This window comes from Elephas maximus, chromosome 23 (assembly GCF_024166365.1).
Source record: "Elephas maximus indicus isolate mEleMax1 chromosome 23, mEleMax1 primary haplotype, whole genome shotgun sequence".
Taxonomy (NCBI): Eukaryota; Metazoa; Chordata; class Mammalia; order Proboscidea; family Elephantidae; genus Elephas; species Elephas maximus.
The window spans coordinates 12,481,759-12,502,852 of record NC_064841.1 but is presented as its reverse complement, the minus strand read 5'-3'; positions in this window follow the sequence as shown (position 1 = coordinate 12,502,852).

The window sequence follows — 21,094 nt, the reverse complement described above, 5'->3', positions numbered from 1 at the left end:
GGGGTCAGAGGGGAAGAAACTAGAGTCTCCCAAACAGAGACAGACCAGGGAGCTCAAATACCCCTAATGCAAGGCAGGTGGAGGGGGAGGCTTGTGTGCCCAAGCAGGAGTCTGAGCTTGGATATGCATGAGGGGAATGGAGATGTGAACGTGGGGGGTATCAGGAGTGTGAGGGGTGTGCGTGGATTGGAGGGGTGAAGAAGAGAGAGGAGGGGTGAGGACGTGAGTGGATGAATGAGGCCAAGGGGTGAGGAGGCTGAGATGTCAGGGGGCGATGGGTGGCTATGGGATGTGAGGAATGCCGGTAAGAGTGAGGGAATGCCGGGTAAAAAGGTATGGGGGTGAAGGGCGAGAGAGGAGTGAGGAGAGCACCGGGTGGAGGAGACCTGAGGGGTCTGTGGAGAAGTGATGGAGTGGACCTGAGTGTGGGGGGATGTGAGGGGTTGCAAAAGAGTGTGAGGAGGGGAGGGTGTATGAAGGGCTGAGGGAGTAGAAAGGGTGAAGAAGTGTGAGGGGCTGAGGCACTAAGAGTGGGTGGGAGAAAGTGAGTTGGGAGTGTGGGGAGGCCGAGGGTGTAACAGCTTTGGGCAATGCAAATGCCTAAGGACTGAATAGGTGTGGAGCGCGCCTGAGGCGGGGACGGAAGAGCACTTCTCCTCGCTGCCCAGTAGCCTGCTTTCAGATAAACCAGGAGCGAGTCCCCAACTTTGTCAGGCTCCCAGTACCTGCCTCGCCGGGGCTCCCGGTGGAGATCGGCTTCTGCCTGTGACTGATTAGCCCTGTTGGCAAATTAGGGGGGCTTCTGAAATGTCAGGCGAGAAGGAAGCTCCCACACCTCTCAGGTGGGAACTTTCCTGGAGCCCTAGCTCTTGCCCGCCCCCCACATCTTCACCGCCTCCTCCCCCCACACCATTCTTTCACTCTGAATTCCCTACTTTTACAAACACACACACACACACACACACACACACACACACACCCAAAAAAAAAGATGGGGGCCCAGGCATTTCCAAGTCCGGGATTTTCCAGGAATGCCCATAAGAACGATTTCTGTGTATCGAGATCTTAAATCTCACTTCCTGGCCGCAGTATGGGTTCCTTCCAAATGCCCTCAGGAGCCCAAGGACTGGGCCCTATTGCCCCAGCCTCCCCTTTCGCTTTGCCAGGAACAAGTAATTTAAATCCTGGGGGTGGACGGCATAGGCACTGGAAATCCGAACGCAACTTACTGGGTCAGAGAATGTGAAACAAAACGGAGCTGAAACGAACTCTCTGGTTCTGCTCCAAGAAACCCTAGACCCGCCACCCACTAGGAGAAGGCTGGTCTAGAAGTCCCGACTCTAGCCTGCCCTCCTACTTACACGCACAAGCATAGCGCCCCGGAAGTGGGTTATCTGGGCTCTTCCAACCTCAATTCAGAAATTGAGAATTAACTTCGCACAAGTCCCCAAACCGTCTCTAACTTCTCATGTGCAGAACAGAGTGCAATTGAATAGCAAGTCCTTTTGAGGGTTATTAGAACAGTATAAAACGTATCTACATAAATTACGGGGAATGAATCATCTTTGAGGGGGTAAATGAGAAGATCTCCATCTCACCCAGGTCCTGAAACCCAACCTTAATGTTCCACTTTAATTTCACTGCAGAGTAAATTATACAATTTCACAGATCCTGGCCGGTGTCATTTCATAATCAACTCACTAAGAAAATTAATTACATAGAGTTTTAATGTATACTACAGAATCATCTAAAAGATTTTACCATTTCAGCACCATTTAAATACAGTCATATTATCTTTGAAGAGCACTAATTCCATATGCAAATGAATTTTCAGCAGAGATTTTTCTCAAAAACTCATCTCTTGTAAAAACAAAGCTTGTACCTTAATATTTTCAAATACACTTATTTTTGCACCTTTATTTACTTTTTGCTCCAAGAAAAATAACATCGTAATAAATGTTCAATTATTTGGGGCAATTGTTTCTAGAAATGTTAGAATTTTTCTCATCATTTCTCCTCCATTAAAACTATGACATTCTTTTGAAAAAGAGCAGTTTTGCCAGTTATATTATGCCCTCATTCAGATCAAATAATTACTATCTATCCTCTGGAACACTTTTAGAGGAAACCACCTACAGATTTCAGAGTATAAATACTTAATGTTGTTTGTGCTTTGGGCTAGAAATATGCACAAATTCTAGAAGTCCGTCAACAATAGACCAAATCAATCATTTCTCATCCTTAATTTGATTTGCTATAATTAAATAACTACATGAATTAGTGGACTAAATACTTGAATGATGCCTAGGATATGTATTAAATCTGTTTTCGAATAATATGTAGATATTTTTCTAATGTGATATGTGTTTTATTTAAAAGGTTCCTACTTCGGATTCAGCAACTTTGGAAATTCCTTAAACACCTAAACAGATTTTTACAACCAGACTCCAACCTAACTAAGTCTCTTGTATTTGGCATCAAGATTGTGGATTCTAGGTAGGTCCCCATTCTCCCATAATTTTCCACAAACCTTGTCCACCACAAGCACAGCTACACAGAAGCAAAGGCTAGACACACATTTCTGACTAACTTTTTTTATGTCACAGTAAACTACCTCAGAAAATAGAGCCCTAAAATGCAGAGGGGCAAGAGAGTACCTAGGCCAATTTTACTTTGAAATGAAAACATTTTTTCAACTAGTTTAGATGATTATGAGTTCAATAAAATGTGCAAATTCACTCTGAGACCTCCAGGACGATGCCAGCATCTCTAAATCTAAAGACAAAATACGCAGGCTGACATTCATCTTGTTTCCTGTCAGCTTCAAATAATGGTTTTGAGATGGTTCATATCTGCCACATTGTTCTTTAAAGAATAAGGTTAAACTGAAAAGGCCGATTTGTTAGTTAAGAAATTTTTAAGAGAGATTATTGAAAAATGAAGGTGTTCTTAATTTTCTTCCCCCCCCCCCCCCATAACTTTTGTTGATTCCTATTGCAAGCCTCTCTGTAACACCATTCCCTGTAAGGTGCTTGCGCTGGAATTTATCTTTTCATTTGCATTCTGGGATTGTTGTTTTTTACCTTTCTGTCATTTTTGTGCTCCATCTAGATTTGGTTAGGAACGCAGCTCTTGTTAAACAAATTTCCCTTTCCCTAAATAGTAACCCATCAGAGAGAAGGTAAATTCTGCCCAGAGACCAAGAGGAAGAGCTCTCACTGGAGGACTGGTAACCCCCTCCCCTCCACCTGAAGATGCTTAAAGGAAGCCTGAAAGAAACCTTGTCAGCATTGGGAAAAACCATAGTGTTCTCAGGCATTCACATGTACATCACTAGGCGCTAGTGTGAGCTGGTGTAGCCCTGGTCAACTGCATCCCTTTGGAACGAAAGAAACAAACACTTCTCCACCCCAAAAGAATGATGCACCCTGAAGGGTACTGCAAATGCCTCCCTTTTTCTTAATTTGACCTCCCTGTGTCTGCAGTCTTAATTGCCCCAGAAACTGAGCCCTGAAAATTGGTGAAGTTTTGCCATCTCTCTGATAATGAAGGAATGTGAAAAATTCAGCACCCAGCTAGGAGCCACAGCTGAGGGAAGTTCATCTTTTTCCCATGTCAAAGTTCAGGCAAAGACAGCCAGTAAATCATTTCAGATTTACGGTGTGAGGCTTGAAAGGGAGGTTGAAACCAGTTTTGGGTTTTTACAAGATTTTTTTTTAATCTTCCTGCTAAAGTATTTGGTTTTACTGGAGGAAATGTTCAGTCATACAGCTTAGGAATTGGGAGAACTTCTCATGTTCCACGGAGTCTCCAGGGCTCAGATAGCTGTTGAGTGGCCATAGCTCCTCCAGGAAAGATAAATCCTCAAGGTCCTTTGGGTTCATTTCCCAAAACCATGCAGTTACCAGTTGTAGTGGGTATTGGCCCCTCACAGTTTCCCTCACAGTTTCCCCCACTGTTTCTCTCTCTTCTCCCTTCACCCACTCCCCATCTTTGTGGAGAAGTCAACCCTAAGGGGACTACACTGACGTGCCCATTTTCTCAAACAAGAATCTATTGACTCCTTCAAATACAAAGTTTCCTCAACCACAAATTTTGTATCCTATTCATCCTATCAACTTTTCTAAAAGAAAAATTGTAAAAAGAAAAAGCCAGAGAGATGTGTCTCCCACATCTAAATGGTCCCCTATTTAACCAGCAACTAGCAATCATCCGACATTAATTTATACGCTTTGTACAAATACCTAAGCTATTTAAAAGGCTGCTCTGGGTCGTGTGTGGCAGGGAACATCTATCTGGTGAATAGGCAGTGTCACACGGTAGCATGCTCCCTTGTCAAGGCTGATTGTGTTTTAGGCAAACATTTGCGCAAACATAAAGGCAAAGGTCAAGGACTGTTCAGTCCCAGTGTGTGCTAATTCACCTAGCGAACCAATGGGGCAAAAGTTGCATTTTATATGCTTGCCCGCCAGACCCAGGCGCAGAATGCTGCACCGGCTAATGAACAAAATCGCCTCTGATCAGCTCCCTTGTCAATTTCTCTCCAATTCCCCAGTCAATTTCTCTCAGCTTCCTTAGAAATACAATTGGCGAAGACGTGTCTGACAACATCTGGATCAACTCTGCCCAACCTCTGGCGCATAATGTGTTTATTCTAAGTCCTGGGCAGAGACGAGCTAATAATAATAAAACCTGGCTTGGAGCAGACGCTTGCAGGTCGCTGTTTAGTGCTTAAATGAAGGACCGCTCCGCACTGGCTTCTGAATATCCATGCCATAAAATAACACAGCAGACCAACAATATTATTCAAATCAGAGTCGAATCCCAGAGCTATGGGCTAGTGGCAGGACAACGTATTTAACTACGCATTCGCCGCGTTGTCTGTGGAAATATGTGTGCGTGCGCGCGCGCGCTGAGAACCGAGTTTCCAGTTTCTTTGGGGCCACTTTGCTCACAATTCAGCGAACACAGGCATCGCTTTCCAGAGAAATACGCTTTCCACACTAATATATCTAAACCAGCTCCCACAGATGACTCCTAGTTATTTTCCCAAACCCAGGGGAAAACAAAAAAACAAATAATTTCGAGCAGACGTCAACTTGAGCGACTCGGGAGTGGAATATTTTTAGGGTTAAACAAACGCGCGCGCGTTCCAACCTCTAAGGTTTACTTTGCATCAATAATCATCTGGAGAGAACCAATGGCTGAGTTTTTCCAAAGCGTCCATTTAAGGGAAGAGGCGTTTTTTTCCCCTGGTAAACCCAAGAGTCTCAGCTGTGCGCGCCCACAGCAAATTCATTTTTTGTACACGTGTAAATTCCTTCCTGCGAGTCAACCCGTAGGCTCAGCTGCGAAGCCGCGCGGCGCCCGCCTCGGGCGAGAGAACCCACGACTTGTTGCCTCTGCGGCCCGAACAAGGCTCCCGAGACCCCGGCCACTTAGAGCTTGCGGGCCTCTGAGACTGGGATGGCAGGACCCAGGGAGAAAGCGCCTCCCGGTAAAACACCCGCAAAACCAGAGCAAAGTCTCAGGCGTCAGCCATCCCAGGAGCGAGCCTGGAGTTAACTTCCTCGTCTCTAAAAACAACAGAAAAACACTCCCCAAAGAGTATTTTCAGTGCGTTCCAAAACCAAAGAGAAAACAGAAGAAAATGTAACTTACCCGGACCTGCCACAATACTACATTTTGAACGTCCTTTTAACACTTTCATTCTTCCTTTAGTGCTGCAGCGTTTTTTGTTTGTTTGTTTGTTTTGTTTTGTTTTGTTTTGTTTCCTCTTGTCAGAAACCAACTCTCAAACTAGCTGCAGTAAAACAAAAATAAAATAAATAAATAAATAAAACTTTTTTTTTTCTTTTTTCCCCTTCTCATATCTTGCCAACTAGAATCTGCCTCAAATACTTCTTCTTTCTTTCTTTAGGACAATTCTCTAACCACCACCTGGGCAGCTTCACAAGGCTTAAAGTTTGTGTGGTTTGTGTGCGCGAGTGTGCCTGTGTGTGTGTGTGTGTGCAGGCGTGGGGGGTTAGTTGCTTTTAAAAAGACGTCCTTGTCATTCAGAGTAATAAAAGTGTGGCCCCCCATCTTTGGGTGTGGGGTTTGTACACGCACCTCTCATTTCAGTTTAACTTTTTTCGAGCTGAGAAAGCTGCTAGCTTACTTTCGGGAGACTTTGCTCGTTATTCATCTGTTTAGTCGCCTCAGAGGCACAAAAGCCGATCTGCGGCGTTATGAAAAATGGCCTGGGCGCGGAGAATGTCACAGTGGTCGGCGTATTATTTTAGCCTTCTTAAAAAAAAAAAAAAAAAACTCAGGGAAAGTTTGCTTTTGATGAATTCAATAAAAGCGAAGCTGCAAGGGAAGAGGTTTTCAGCTAAAATCATACAGCATGGGGCAGAGCTTAAAATAGCCAGATGGCCAAAGGTAGAGGGACCCTCTCCATTTCAAAACCCAGATCTAGAATTCTGCCGGCTGAGCCTCTTAGCTTATTTAATCCTAAGTGTGTCTTTTTCTGCCCCCCCCCAACCCACCCATTGATTTCCCCCGCTCTTTTTTCCACCTCCTTTTTGGTCCCCCATCCCAAAAGTTGCTGGTAAGACCCTGTTTGGGGATTTGTAGAAGTCACTTTTCAAGTTTCCTTTTATAACAGAGTTAAACTTTGCAGTGCAAATGGCCTCGAAGAAGTTAACTAAGAAGGACGCAGTGTCCATCAGGTTCCAGGTTCAAACCCTGCCGTTCAAATTGGTACAGCTGAGGCTTTTGAATCTAAAGACAAATATATTCTCCACCACGCCCTCATCTCCGACCACGGAAAATCCCTAGCTTTGTACCCCCCCCATACACTTTGTGACCCCAACCTGCAGAGTGTGGTATTCCTGGTAAATGTATCCACACACACACCCATAGCATCCTTAAGCATCAGAGAAGCACTGACTGGGATAGTCACAGCAGCTCCCCTCCCTCCCAAGTTTGGAATGGGGGGTGGGGTGGGGATGATGAAATTAATATTCAACCCATGTAAGTCTTGCTCTGGGAGCCCGATGCTGCCCAAGCAGAGAAATAGGGGCAAGGAGGGAAAAGGGTCAGAAGTAAAAAGGGATGGCTGGGCTTTTTCCCAGGGCTCTTCTTCTCTAGATGGGGACATGGATCTTCTGCCACACAAGATCCTGCCCCACAGCGCCAGCCCTGGCAGGATTTAGTGGGGTGTGCGTGTTTGGCCCCCAGCTCCAAGAAGGCCTCCTGACTGCAGCTCCAGGGGCTGAAGACCTGGATGGAAGGAGATGAGGGTTTTCAGAAAGATTTGGCGATTGGGGCCCAGTGGCCCAGGCCTAAGCTTGAAAGGGAAGCCCCCAGTTACAGGGGGTTCGGGGCATGGAGGAGGGCAGAAAGGTCTGAAAGAGCTAGGGGTAGCACCTGGGATGTATCAGCTTCTGCAGGAGAAAGGGGAAGCATTGCTGAACTGGATTTCCTGTGCCTTTGCCCCCCAGACTCGGCACAGGGGAGAGGCAGCCCAAGGAGGGAGCACATTGGGCCTTTGGCTTAGGGCTGCCCTAAGTACTGACTCTGCCATTTCCTGCCTGAGTGACCTCAAGTATAGTCCTGAAACGACCTCAGCCCTCAGTTTCTTCATCTTTAAAATGGGCATAAAAATACAATCTGCTTCATAGGGTTATTTTTTGTTCTAAATAGGATTGTGAGTAAAAAGCACCCACAGTAAGCATACAAGAGTCACAGTTGTTGTGCTGTGGGTGTTGCTGTTGTATTTTGTTATAAACACCGATATAGGCTTTTCTGTGATATAGGCTGACCTCGAAGCTCAGGCTCTCAACCAGTGGTTTCCGGGCCACCGCTGTTCTCACACTCTCGAATCTGGGGAGTGTCCAGGCTCGGGCCCCTAAAGCCCCACAGAGACCTCAACCATTTGGGGACCTAGCCAGCAGGCTGAGAAGGAGTCCTCACATGCATCAGCAGCAACCATAGTCAGTGGCCTGAGGGCCCCCGCTCCTTTCCCTGTGCAGAACTGCCTGGGATATCCCCAATCTTCTTCCCTCAAAGGTGCTGGGGCCCGGAAGAAGCCCCAAAAACTGATTTGAAGAAGACCTTCTGAAAAAGATCAGACGTTTGCGATTTCACCGTCTGGGAGCAAAAGGACAGTGGGGGTGAAGAAGCAGAGGGAGACACCCCAAGGGCAGAGACTGTCCCACCAGCTCACTCCCAGCCCCAAGTTCACACTTTGACTTTTCCAGCTCTCATTTTTTTTTTTTTTTTTTTGCACGGGTTGCAGGGAGAAAATTTCTTCCATCACCTTGGCTGACATAAGGTGGAGTTTGGCCACTGAATGGGAATCCAGGCCCCCAGCTACTCTGGGGCCCCTTAGTGAATCAGGCACTGTAGCAGCTTGGAACCCAAGACGAACCTCTGAAATTCACTGCAAAATCAATGCCCCCATCTTGTAGGACAAATCGAGCTAAAAACTCACAAAACGTGGGGCCAGGCCACATCAACCCTGGTTGATATGGGAGAAGCCTTCTGACAGCCACTTGGAGTTCCCACCCATTGTTGACCTATAAACTGAGTCAGTGAGGACCCAACTTCTGTCAGTACTTTGCCTGCCTTGAGCTCCACAACAACTCCCACGGCACCTTGCGCCTCAGACCCAAAATGGGGCACTGCCTGGCGCTCAAGTTACAGGTGGATAAGGTTCCCTATGTCCTCAAGGGAAGCGGATACCAAAAGTCCAACCCCGGCCCTCGAACTCTTTCACACCTTGCGGAGACTCACGCTGGGGTCAAGGGTTGGCTCAGGGCGCAGGCAGCCCCTCCAGTTAACGGCTGCTGCCAAAGCTCTTGCCGGTGACAGAGTTTCCAGCCGCGTGTCACTGAAATATTGACACCCTGAAGAAGTGGGGGGGGGGGAGAGTTCCCCCACAGAAGTTTGTGTCTTCACCCTTTATAAATGGGGAAAAATTGATTGGGTTACCCCGAAAATTCTGTAGTTTAAACTCCGAAAAACCACCCGTGGGCAATAGAAGTGTGTGTGGGGAGGGGGGTGAGAATGATTTAAATAACTGTCCCAACAGACCCCCGACCTTCTGGGCCGAAGATTTCTTATGATTAATGGGCTTTGCTTTGTGCTTTACAATTATAATTAAACTATAGGAGACTGGGCTCATTTCAATACGGGACCAACTCGGACATGATGAATTGCGCTCTGTTCAAAGCACTCGCTTCACTTCAGCACCCTATTCTGATAACTCCTTCGGGTCCCCAAGTTTACTGGTGACAAATACCACCCCCACCTCCCAACCCTCCACAACTCTCTCTTAACTCTCATTTGTTCCTGGCTTTCTGGTTTGGGCAGGCGTCAATGGGAAGAAACTTGGGCGTCGGGTGAAGCCTGTTCCCGCCCGAGGTGGGGCTATCACATTAATTGTCCCAATAAATTGAGATACAGTGTGCACGATGCAATGGCGCAATATGGTTAGAGTCCACGTGTATGACTTAATTAAGCTATTTGCAGCCTGATGCTGCAAGTCAACGGGTGTGCAATGGATTAACAATCGCCGGCTCCCTTACCCTCAGGATGGCGCATAATTACTTCAGTAGCCGTACAGATCAATTTTTGATGATTGTGGAAATCATGCTTGCTCCACCAAGAAGCCGTTTAATAACTCTCCCTTGTGTATTAAAAAAGTAGTGTTTGGAAATATTTTGAAGTCGCTCCCAACATTTTTATAGGTTGCGAGTGTGGTCTTTAATGGGCCGCCGTTTTATTCCTGTTGTATATTTTACAAAGGGGCAAAGGCTAAACTCTAAGTCTGTGCTCCGAGAGGGAATTGGAGTCTCCCTCTTGCCCTCCCCTGGGCGAACGCCTAGCCCTTATATGCCGGAAGCCTGGTTGGTGGAAAAGGACGCAAAGGACCTGGATGCAGCCTCGCGGTAGAGCACCCAACTAACTCTGAAAAAGTCTCTCTGGCCCCAGTCCCATCTCTCTGTCTCTTTCTCTCTCTGTTTCTCTGTCTGTCTGTCTCTCTCTCTCTCTCTCTCTCTCACACACACACACACACACACACAGACCACCTCTTTCTGCTTAAAAATAATTGAAGGGGACAGCGAGTGCCTGCTCCTTCCAACACCACTTCCCCCATCTCCCCGGAGTCCCGAATGTTGCAAACCCCTCGGGGCGAGACTAAGGAAAGGAAAGCGTCTGGTGGCCGGCGGGGTGGTGTGTACCAACACTGGCTGATGAAATTTGCAAGGGGGCTAATGAAATTATCCAACTTGATGACAGCGATATTGATATTCCGACTTCCTGGGATCCTGGGTCTTTGTTACCAGTAAGATGGCGCCAAAGTCCCAGCTCACTTTCACCGTGGCTGGGGATGGATGGCAACAGTGTGCATTTGTTCCGTGGGATTTAGTATTTGAATCTTAAGCCAAGGCTGATCATTTGACCTCTCTGGATTGAACTAAATTCATCACCTATAATTTTATTAAAAAGCCTGGTGGCCATCAATCATAATGAGTGTATGTGGAGCCAACGTTTTCAAGGGGTATGTGTCAACTTCCCGGACACATGGGGCCTCCACCACTGCTTCCCTGTCCTGGGCTGAGAAGTCACAGACCCCAGATTCCCTCTGAGGATCCAGGGTCAATGTGGAACCCATTGGAGTGGGTGTGGCACTTGGGAGGAGGGCTCTTTGCTAGCCCAGGAGCAGGAGCTGAGCTGGGTGAGATGAAGTTCATCCCCTCATTTAGGGTAAGTTCTAAATGAATACTCTGCCTTTAGACTCCAGAGATGGGGTGCAAACAGTATTTCCAGGCTTAACCTGAAGGAAATTTCATAAAATTCCAAAAGGTGAAAACTCACGACCAAGACCAAGGCTACTCTCCCCTATTCTTGGTCTTGCTGAGGCAAATCGCTTTGCGGTTTCAGTATATCTGGGCTCACACCTCTGTGTCAGTATCCACATACTCACTGCTAGTGAAATAAATGTTACGGCATTCTTATTTAAAAAAAAATTAAACAACACAAATTTTCAGTGGCCTTTTAAACCCAACTCAACATTAATTCTTAAAAACTGAGGTTGCAGAGTCCCTGTTTTGAAGGTTTCCTCGTCGAAGTTGATTTGTTCTAGTACCTGAAGCAGGTGATGTTTCTGCAGAGACATCTGAATGACAGCAGGAGTGAAGGACAAATCTAATAAAGCGTGAGCATCAAAATGTCATTAAACTTACAAAGACGAGACTCAAAATCACCAAAAAGGTAAATGTCTTCATTAGCCTGATCTCTGAAGACTGTCGAACATTTCATTAATTTATAATTTATGATTGTTTGACAAATATTGAAAAGTATGTAAATATGAGCGGGATAATGTCTTTTCTGCGGGAGATGAGGAAATGACCCAAAGTGTACGTGCCTGCAAGATTACACACAGGACCCAGATCTGTGTTATCAAACTGTGCCGCCCCTTTAGCCAACATATTGTGCAAGTGACAAGTGAAATAGTGCAGATAAACCAATGGTTTAAAACGTAATAAAGACAACAGCCATTTGCATTTTTTACATTTTATTACAAAGGTAATTTACTATGACACATTTCTGAATGTAATTTATGAAAACATGTTAGAGCAATTACATCGTGTATACAGCCCTCAGAGCTACAAAATTCAGATAAATAATAATATTATAGAGCTCTAGAGACTTTCACTATTGGAAACATATCATGAAGGGAATTCTTTAAAAAAAAAAGAAAAGAGTCAGACAGGAGAAAACGGTGGCATTAAAATTTAAACTTAGAAATAAAATCTTGAAGAACAAAAGAAAATAAATGAATAATATTCTTTGCTGGAGTTGCACCATTCAATCTTTCTGAAGACAATTTGCTTACATTGTGGGGTTTTTCATCAACCAGGATGTTTATCTCTCCCTGGAGTCGATGTTAGATATAAAGGTATTAATGGTTTCTGGGGAAGCATCCATGAGAGGAATGTATGTATCTCTTTCCAACTTCTGAGCTCATTCCTTCTCTCCATTGCTTTAAAGCACAAGGTCTCTGACTGGTTCTAAAAGTTAAAGAGCAATCTGGTTCCCTATGATCGGTACAGTCTGAACCAATCCTTCAAGCAAATTTTCTACACCTGTCTGTCAAGAGTTTTCAAAATGTAAGAAAATTCCATGAGGAAGAAGGAGAGAAAAGCTTATATGGTAGAGGGCAGAATAAAAATGAAAGATGTTTCTTTCCTCCTCTGACTCCCAGAATGCTAATTTCTTTTGTAGTGACTCCATAATATGTTCTGAAACTGGGGGGGGGGGGGGAGTGCATGATTATAGGCTTCAAATGTAATCTCCAACTTTTTTTTTTTTTTTTGGCGAACCTTCTTTCCTTCTGTATTTGTAGGTCCAGTGTTTCGCATCTGCTTTAGATTTAAAAGATGGTCATAAAACAAGCCTGAAATTGACTCTTTTTTTCTTTTTGTTCTCTGGGGGTGGGAGCCCTGGTTCTATACTACAACCTTGAGGCAGGTGCAGAGTGTGCTATAGATTTGCCTGAAATATTCATCCCTCAGGGAGCATTACCTGCTATGATAGACTTATGGTCATAATCCCCCCACCCCCTTACCCCCACTCCGGCCTCAGCCTTATTAAACCTCTGCAACCTAAGAAAACAGGCCCTTGACCCAACTGAGGACCGACTTGTGGGACATCAGCAGTAGATAATGGTTGCTTCTGCATCTTCTTTTGAAGTCAGGGGTCCCAGCAGCCCACAACTACTGGTCCCCAAAACTGCCTTCTGGCCACGACACCTCCTACTGGATGCAGAGGTGCCGAAGCATTTGAAACGTGCCCACAGAGCCCCATCCAGCTGCCAAATGGGGGCCACAGCCGTGTGCAGCTGGCCAACTCTTTTTCTAAGAGGAGTGGGCAGGTGAGTCCAGGGTCTAGCGACTGGTACTCTCTGAAGGCTCTGATCACGGACTCCTCCTGCTCAACTTCTGGCGTCCAAACCGGCCAAGCAGAGCACGTTTCTATCACCTCCAGGCGAAGTTAGCGCCCCTTCCCCCCTCCCCCTCCCCCATCCCCCCCCCACCAAGATCGGGCAGGTCAGCACCGCTGTCGGACAGACCGATCACTCTGGGACCGGCTCCCTCGTCCATTTCTCTTCTTTCAGCGGCGTGGGTCGCCCTGCTATTCCACGCTACAGCCATTTTGCCCTTTGCTACCCCTGAGTTCCCCCACTATGATCCCCAGGCAGCCAAGGTCCGGGCTAGGTCCGAGCGCCCGTGGCCCTGGACAGGGTCCCCGCGTCTCCTTCTTGCCTCTAGAGCTGGACCGGGTGAGTGGAGGGCAGTGGCTTAGTTCTAACCAAGGTTAAGTCAGTCCTGCGCTCTGGCCTTTGTCTCTCTCTCAGTGTTTAGGGGCCGCATATGCTTTTGTGTTGCAAACAGCAAGCGGGGTCCCCGGGAGTCCCTGACCCTGGGCCTGGGCGGGAGCGCCGTTGCCCTGGACGACTGGAGCTGGGCGGACCTCTGGGCAGTGGTCTGGCACAGGCACGCTGCCAGGCACAGAGGTGCAAGCGCACACACGCAGCGGCCCGCGCACAGACCACAAAAAAGTTCCTTCTTGCTTAAATAAATAAATAGATTTAAGAATGAATTTCGTAGATGATAAACTACTTGAGTTCGTGGATTAGAAGAAGGGCGGAAATGCAAAAAAGGTGCAGCAAAGAGCCGGCAGAGGAAAAAACTGATACCTGCTGACGTGCTGACTCCAATGGGCCAACAATTGCCTAATAACAAATGCAATAATGAAACGGCCGCATTGTTTCCTACTAAGCTCTCGTCCGTGACCCCGTTTATTTCTGCCAGGCCATGTTTTGACGACTTACAGTATATGCAAAAACAAACTTTTCCCGCGGTGTTATTTTTCCCCCCTTCTTCTCTGCTTGTCAAGCTTTTTTTTTTCCAAACAGTCAGATGATTTTAAAAAGAAGGCAAAAGAGAGAAGGGAGAAAAAAAAAAAAAAAAACCTCTACCACTATCACCACCCAAGAAATGATAAATAGCGTCGCATAGCTAATCGCTGGAGGGCGCGTTTACCAATTCATAATCATTTATTCTTGGTGATGTATGGCTCTTACTCTTAAATCTGAAAAGCTTCTATTTGAAGGTGTAAATAGCTTTTTTTTTTTCCTTTCCTGCAGTAAACCTTCCTGCATTAGCAGTGATTGATCTCATGTACAATTCGTCCCAGAGTGCTATTTTACAGGGGGAACACTAGCTTTTGGAGATTAACTGGGGAGTCTGTTACATATTAATGAAGTCGGGAGATATACTAACGTTTTGGTAATTTAGTTATTTGTGTCTATAGCTGTCATCGTTATTTTCTTTTAGACCCCTGCGGTTGTTATCCATCGAATTAAAAAGTGGTCCTTAGAATTATTTTTTTTTTCCACTGGCAACTAAATGCCATTTAATGTGAAAAACAAATGTTGACTTCTCTCTTGAAGGAAGTGTGTTTCTTGGCAAGACATCAAAGTGTTTTAAACTGTATTAGTGGATGATGTTAGTTTTCTTACCCAGAGCCTGCACTCAAGTAATAACTAACAGGGGAAAAAGAAAAAAAAAAAAGTCTTGGCCTGCCTCTATACTAGAAAAATTGATATTCTAGAAGAAGGGGAGAAAGTTAAAACTCTAAAAGTGTTCCTAGCAAGGGGTCTCCCCAAATCATTTGGAAATCAAAACTGAATCAATGTTGGGAGGGGTGGGGGAGAAGGAGGTGGGGTTGCTCATTGATTTGCAAGCTGATAATTAATATCCTACCAAATGAGACATCAGCATCATTAATGCCTGTGTGTTCCAGGAGAGACCTTGAGTGAATTCCAATCCCGAATAAAAGCTGCATCCAGCAAAGGGGTTGCTTTTGCGCTGGGCTAAGATGGCACTAATCCTGTTTTCCTGTAGGAATTTTACATAAAGAACGTGTTCCTAAAATGCTCTTTGGCTTCCCACAGGCTTCTGGGAGTCTGTCTGCAAAAGGAAGGTATCCCCAGCTGCCTGGGTTCTCTGGGGACACAGGGCCATAGTTGGTTTGGGGAGTGAGGCTAAGAGGGGAGAAATGTGATTACCAAACATCGTGGTCAGAATGGAGTGAGATCCCCGCCTTAAAGTGGTGATCCCGGAGTTCCACTTCCAGGGAGCCCGGATCCTGCCTGCCTGTTTCAGGAGAACGGAGGAATCCTGCCCCACCTCTCCTGGGGACATATCCATCCATGACTCTGTAGAACATAAATCTTAGCCCCATCATCCTTCTGATCCCCTACCCCAGGCTGCCCCTGCCACTAATGGAGACCCCCCCACCTTCCCCTCCCACGGCCCCTGTCACCACCATCCCAGAAACCCGGATCTGTAGCGTTGGACGACTGGGGCGTTCCAGTCCACTGTTGATAGGGCGGCTTCAGGAAGCAACAATCTTTCTGGAGCCACAAAACGCTGAAGCCCGATGGCGCCCTTGTTTGCCAGGGCGCGCCCCTTTTGTTTTGGGGGGGGGGGCGATTTACGTTCTTTATAAAAATGTGGTTTGGAAAAATAGAAAGGGCCTTGAAAACGTTGTTACAATGAAAAAGGGACAAATTAGAAGACATTTTCCGTGATCAAAGGCTGGAGGGAGAGCGCGCATGGGCATTCACAAAGCTTGACTTATTCACTCCCCTCCTTTGCAAGTCGGGGCAACAAGCGTGTCCCCCATTGACAAGGCGCCCTATTCAGACTGCAGGTGCGAAGTGGGCCGGCGCGCCCGGCCACATTATGTCAAGGTTGTTGGAGATTAGTGTTCGGCCTTAATAACTAAAGCGCTTGATTTACATTGGAAAAAAGCCCCCTCAGCCGTGAAAACAAAATAGTTGAACGCGTGATCATTGCGAGGGCGGCTGATATCCTAATACTCGCATTGTTCTTGGCCGGGTCTTGGCGCGCCTCGGCCTCCTCAGGACCGCAAGGCCCCGGCTGCTGGCCCTGGACCAGGTCTCCCATCACGTCCCCAGTCGGGGTCCCGGAAAAGGAGGTGGGGGGACAGTTTTACTAGGACCTGAGTAAGACAGAGTGAGGTTTTCCCTGAGAGTCCAGATTGGTCTCAGGGCAGGAGCAAAGCAGGAGATAAAAGAATGTGGGCGTTCCAGGGCCTGGACATGCCCAGTGTATGCCTATCCTCAAGCGGGGGCAGCTTCAGCATTACAGCCTTCCTGTGGAGGGAGAACTGGGAGACTTGGCTCGAAGTGTGTGGGCAAGAGCAATGTTACTCACAGGTGATGATCACTTAGGGTGGCTGGGGAGCTGAAGGTGCTTACAAAGAGCTACAGCAGCACCCACTGACTTGGGCCACCTCCAGAGATGCTAGGGAATGTCAGGCCAAATTCTCTTTCTCCAAGCAGAGCCACTTCCTGAAAAGCCCAGAATTCTCTGCAGCTCCCCCTGCCTCGATTTCCTTGGGCTTCCCCTCTTTTGTTCTCCCAAGGATGGTCCTGCATGTCCCTGCATGGGTATTTCAGGGTAAATTCCATCCACCTAGAGCCCCCCAGAGCCTCCCTTCCTGTGGCTGAGAAGGGGTCGAGAGAACAAGAGATCTGCAGATTCCAACCAAGAGCAGGCATTTCAATATGGATATATGTCCATTCTGACTGCGACGCTTTTTGTGGAAGTCAAGCTACTCAAGGCAATTTCCATAAGCTGTGTCCTAGAAGAAAAGGTTCGGTGGGGACAAGGTGAGAAAGCTGTTAACTATTGTCTGGTCCTGAAAAGGTTGTAAGTCAGCGCCTCAGTGGCTGACCTGTCAGCTGAAGGTATAAAGGCTTTATTCATGCAATTGCTGCAACGTTCTCAGCTCTCACAAAAGTGTTTTTATGATTCCCTTTTCCTACCTCTTTCCTTAATTAAAAAGCTGAACCATTAGAATAGCACCTGCATCAGGTCCTGACAGTGCCTGCATACTAATTCCGGAGTCTTTACAGCCAGTAATTATAACATAAAATCAGAGATTGAATAAAACAGAAGGATTTTGCTCCCAAAGCCCTGCTAATCCCCTTTTAAAAGGGCCTGGTGAAATAATTCAGAACAGTTTCTGGAAGTTGGATTACCGCTCTTTTTTTTTTTTTTTACTTTTTACAATGAAATGATATTTCACACTTAAAAGAGGCTTTTTTTTAACAACAGTTTTTTTTTAAAGAAAGTTGTAGGTTTCTTGGACAATAGAAAACTTTTAACTACAGAGTTCTTGCTCACTAAATGCAGTGTTAGAAAATGTAAGGGGAAATTGGATGGCATGTTTGAAACACTTACATTGTCTCAGGTATCACAGGCTTCAGTGTGACTGGGATTGTTTAAGCTCATCAAGCAACTCTCAGAGGAAATAAATGAGTAAACCTTTTGGGGGTAGATACATATTTTTCATGACTAGAAATATCTACTCTTCAGACAGAACACTGTTCACCAAGATGCTGGGCATTTTTGTTGTTGTTGTTTGTTTTGTTTTGTTTTTATACTTAATGAATACATTGATGAGCACTAAGGTTAGAAGCCCCCATTAAACCCTGAGCAAGACCTTTCAGTGGGACCAGCCAAGGACTTTGAGCTGTCTGCACTTTCTCCCCAGTTTTGGCAAAGAATGTCACCCTCGTCTGGCTACTCTGATCTTGCATGAGCCAGCCGTCAGTAACAGACAAGAGAACTCTGGGTCATTCTTCTAATATTTGTTTAATTCATCCCCAAGATACTGTCTTTGGTAGTTTTTTTTTTTTCCTGCTTTCCTCTTTCCTCCATTATTCAACAACTGTAAATTGCAGCCAGTATTTTTTATCATAGAGTATTACCCAATTTTTGTTTCTTTCCTCTGCAGACATTTCCCAAGGCTGCCCGTTGATTCTGACGTTCAAAGCCATGCGCGGCCCAGCTAGCCTTGTTTCAAATGGATCGATTTCCTCATCCTGCATTTTGGCTCCTGTAAAGTCTACAAAGGCTCTAAAAAGGGCCAAAAATGCTGTGCAAGTTTCAAAGTCCTTTCCCCTGTCATCTTTGCATTCGATTAACCTGCATCCTGAGTTAATTTCTTTTTTTCTTTCTCTTCCCTCCCACCCAGTTGCTTTGGATGTTTGCAAAGCCACTGGAAGACTCAGAGGCAAAACCCAACACCTCTCCTAATTTCTTGCTGAGATTCTTTTCCCTGAAGGATTGCGGAGCCTGAGCTCCATAACGTTCCTAGAAAACTCCCGCTCATTTTCCTGGTCGAGGAAATTTGAGTGAAAAGGCACCACGGTCCTGATGCTCAGGCCAAAAGTTGGTAAGAATTAGAACGTGTTGCTTGTGAGACCCTCGGACACTTGGTGAACCAGATGCTATTAATTTCCCGAAATGAAGATTCCTGAGAGAAAACCAGGATGACGACAAAGGTCCTGATGCCTCCCGGGAAAGAACGTGCTTTTGTGTGACTTTTGGTCAAACGCCCTGTCCTCGGCTTCCCGGTCTTCCGCCCCCATCCCCCACTCTCATTTTACCGCCCTCGCCCCGCCCCCCATCTTGAAAAGCCGGCCCGGGACTCACAATAACTGCTGAGACTTAGAATCAAAATAGATCACCATCTGGGCCGGCCGGGCCACCGAGCTGACTGCGGTGCCAGCGTCTTAACAAGTCATGGGGGTTTCTCCGGCTTCGTTCACTACCCAAATACGCTGGATTCCCTCTAATTTTTCTTGGGTCTTTAAAAATAATTTTCATCTCTGCCTCAGTGCCCCGCTGCACAGGGCGCTGAAACGCTCAGGAAAGGTAAGCTCACGTGGCTTCTGAGGACCCTCAGCTAGCCTCGGGGCTACCTGAAGGCGCTGCGCCCTGCTATGCAGCTTGGGGGGCCCCGGTGGTGGCACATTTTCTAGGAGGGACTGGAGATAGTGGCAAGGATGTGGGGATTAGGAAGGAACTCAGACGCCCCCGGCCTGTGTTCTTTCGGGGTTTCCGGGACTCTACCCCCATCCCGCTGCCTCCAGTCCCCGTGTCAGTGTCCGCCCGCGGCGCGAAGGGAAACTCCAATCTTTCCACCTGCCTCTCCGCACTCCCTCCCAGGAAAAAGCCTCGCCTTGTGGACACGGAGTCGTGCAACTGGGCCCATCCCGGGAGTGGAAAAGAGCCTGCCAAGGGACAGGTGTCCCCGACATCCCACACTGGGAGCTTAGAGAAGGAAAGGCCTGTCTCTGAGCCTTAGAGCACTAGAAAAGCCCAGGCTTCTTCGCAGCCAGGACTTTGGCAGAGAGTTGGATGGTGTAACGTTTGGTAGAGGGTTGAATTCACTGGTAGGGCCCATAGCTCATTTCACCCTAGAATCACTTCCCTTGTCTAGCAAGTTCCTTACCTCCAATTCTGCACTGGCAGTGCCCAGGTCAGCACCGAGGCACCTTGGCTTGCCGATAATCTCCACTTGGCCTCTCTTCCTCACCACCTCGATACCTCTGTCTGTGAAAAGGCTTTAGTGAGTGTGCTCTCTCAAAGACGTCAGGCCAAGAAAACCAAAGCTACAGAAGAGGCCCCCCTAACCTGCTCCTGAGACCTAAGGGGAAGGTGTTAGTGAAAGATTAGAAAAAAACCTCGATACCTCTGTCTGTGAAAAGGCTTTAGTGAGTGCGCTATCTCAAAGACGTCAGGCCAAGAAAACCAAAGCTACAGAAGAGGCCCCTCTAACCTGCTCCTGAGACCTAAGGGGAAGGTGTGAGTGAAAGAGATTAGAAAAAAAAAGAGATTAGAGGGGGCGCTAATTCCAGTACCAAGGTCGATGGGCCACCTCCCTCAAGGCTCCCACCGACTTTGACATATCTTGACTGTTCCAGTGGCCCTTCCCTCGTGGCAGCTCTTTTCACACCTGCGCACAGCCCCCGCGCCTTTGCACAAGGGGGTCCCTCCTCCTCACTTTCTCTCCAGGCTCTCAACCCTTGCTCTAGGAGCTAGTTCTCCAAGGTGTTCTCTGAGAAGACTTAAGGGTCCCCTCTCAGGAACCCCAGTCCTCCCACCCATCCTCTATGCCCTCCACCCCAACCAGACCAAAGTGAACCTACTTCTCCCGAGTTAAAAAGGAGCTGGAGCAGTGCTCCAGGAAATGGCACCGGAGCAGTAGGCACAAGGAAAAGGGGGATGGGGTGCCTAGAAGCACAGTGACCCCAATGGAGGCTGAAGGAAGGCTCTGGTGGCAGGATCGGATAAGAGAGTGCACACATTAGAAACCCTAGGGGAGATACAAATCCAGGCCCAGGGAAGAGTCATGAGCGCTGTAACCTCAAGATCTCACTCAGTGTTTCAACCTTCGCAGATTTCTAAAGGGAGCTGTGAGGCCCGAACTTCTGCTGTTCCCTCAAGGAGTGGACCCAGCTGGGAAGACCCTTGTGGGCAACTGTACAGCTAGGCCCCGCCTCAGAGCTCGAACAGGCCTTGACGCCAGTATGCCCTTTCTTTTTCTTCCCACCAGCTACTAGGCTCTTCTCCAGGAAATTAGGGGTGACTGGTGAAAGGGTACACTACACTTGGAGTCAGGGGAAGGCAGCCTTTCCCAGCAGACACCAAGGGCATCGTTTTACCTTTTTCCAGGACATAATGTAAGTTTGCTGGTAGGTACCGGGGTCATTGGGATGAACTTGGGGATGAGGGAGGTCTCTTCCATGATGATTGCTTTGTTGGGCCCCTCCGTTTTGCTGACCCGAACAACTAGGCCCCAGAGGCAGGGCCGGATAACCCAGTAAGCAAGGTACACAGTGACCAAATTGTGCCTTTCCACCAGTTTGCAATGCACAATTTCACGTAGCCCCCACCACGTCAGAAATATGGTGAAACCCAAGTGAAATTGCTCACCACAGATTAGCAAGTAAGCACAAGTAAGCTGGTGCGTGCCTTGCTCAAGCAAGTGGTACATTACTGTGCTTACTGCCCTGCCCAGAGGTGTTTCTGTGAGGCAGTGAAGGTAGGCAGGGGAGAGGACTGGAGGCTCTGTGCAGGCTCCAAACCTCTCTCAGGATGACGAAGCAATAACCAGACACCCGGATTCAAAATAGGAAGGAAAACATCACCAT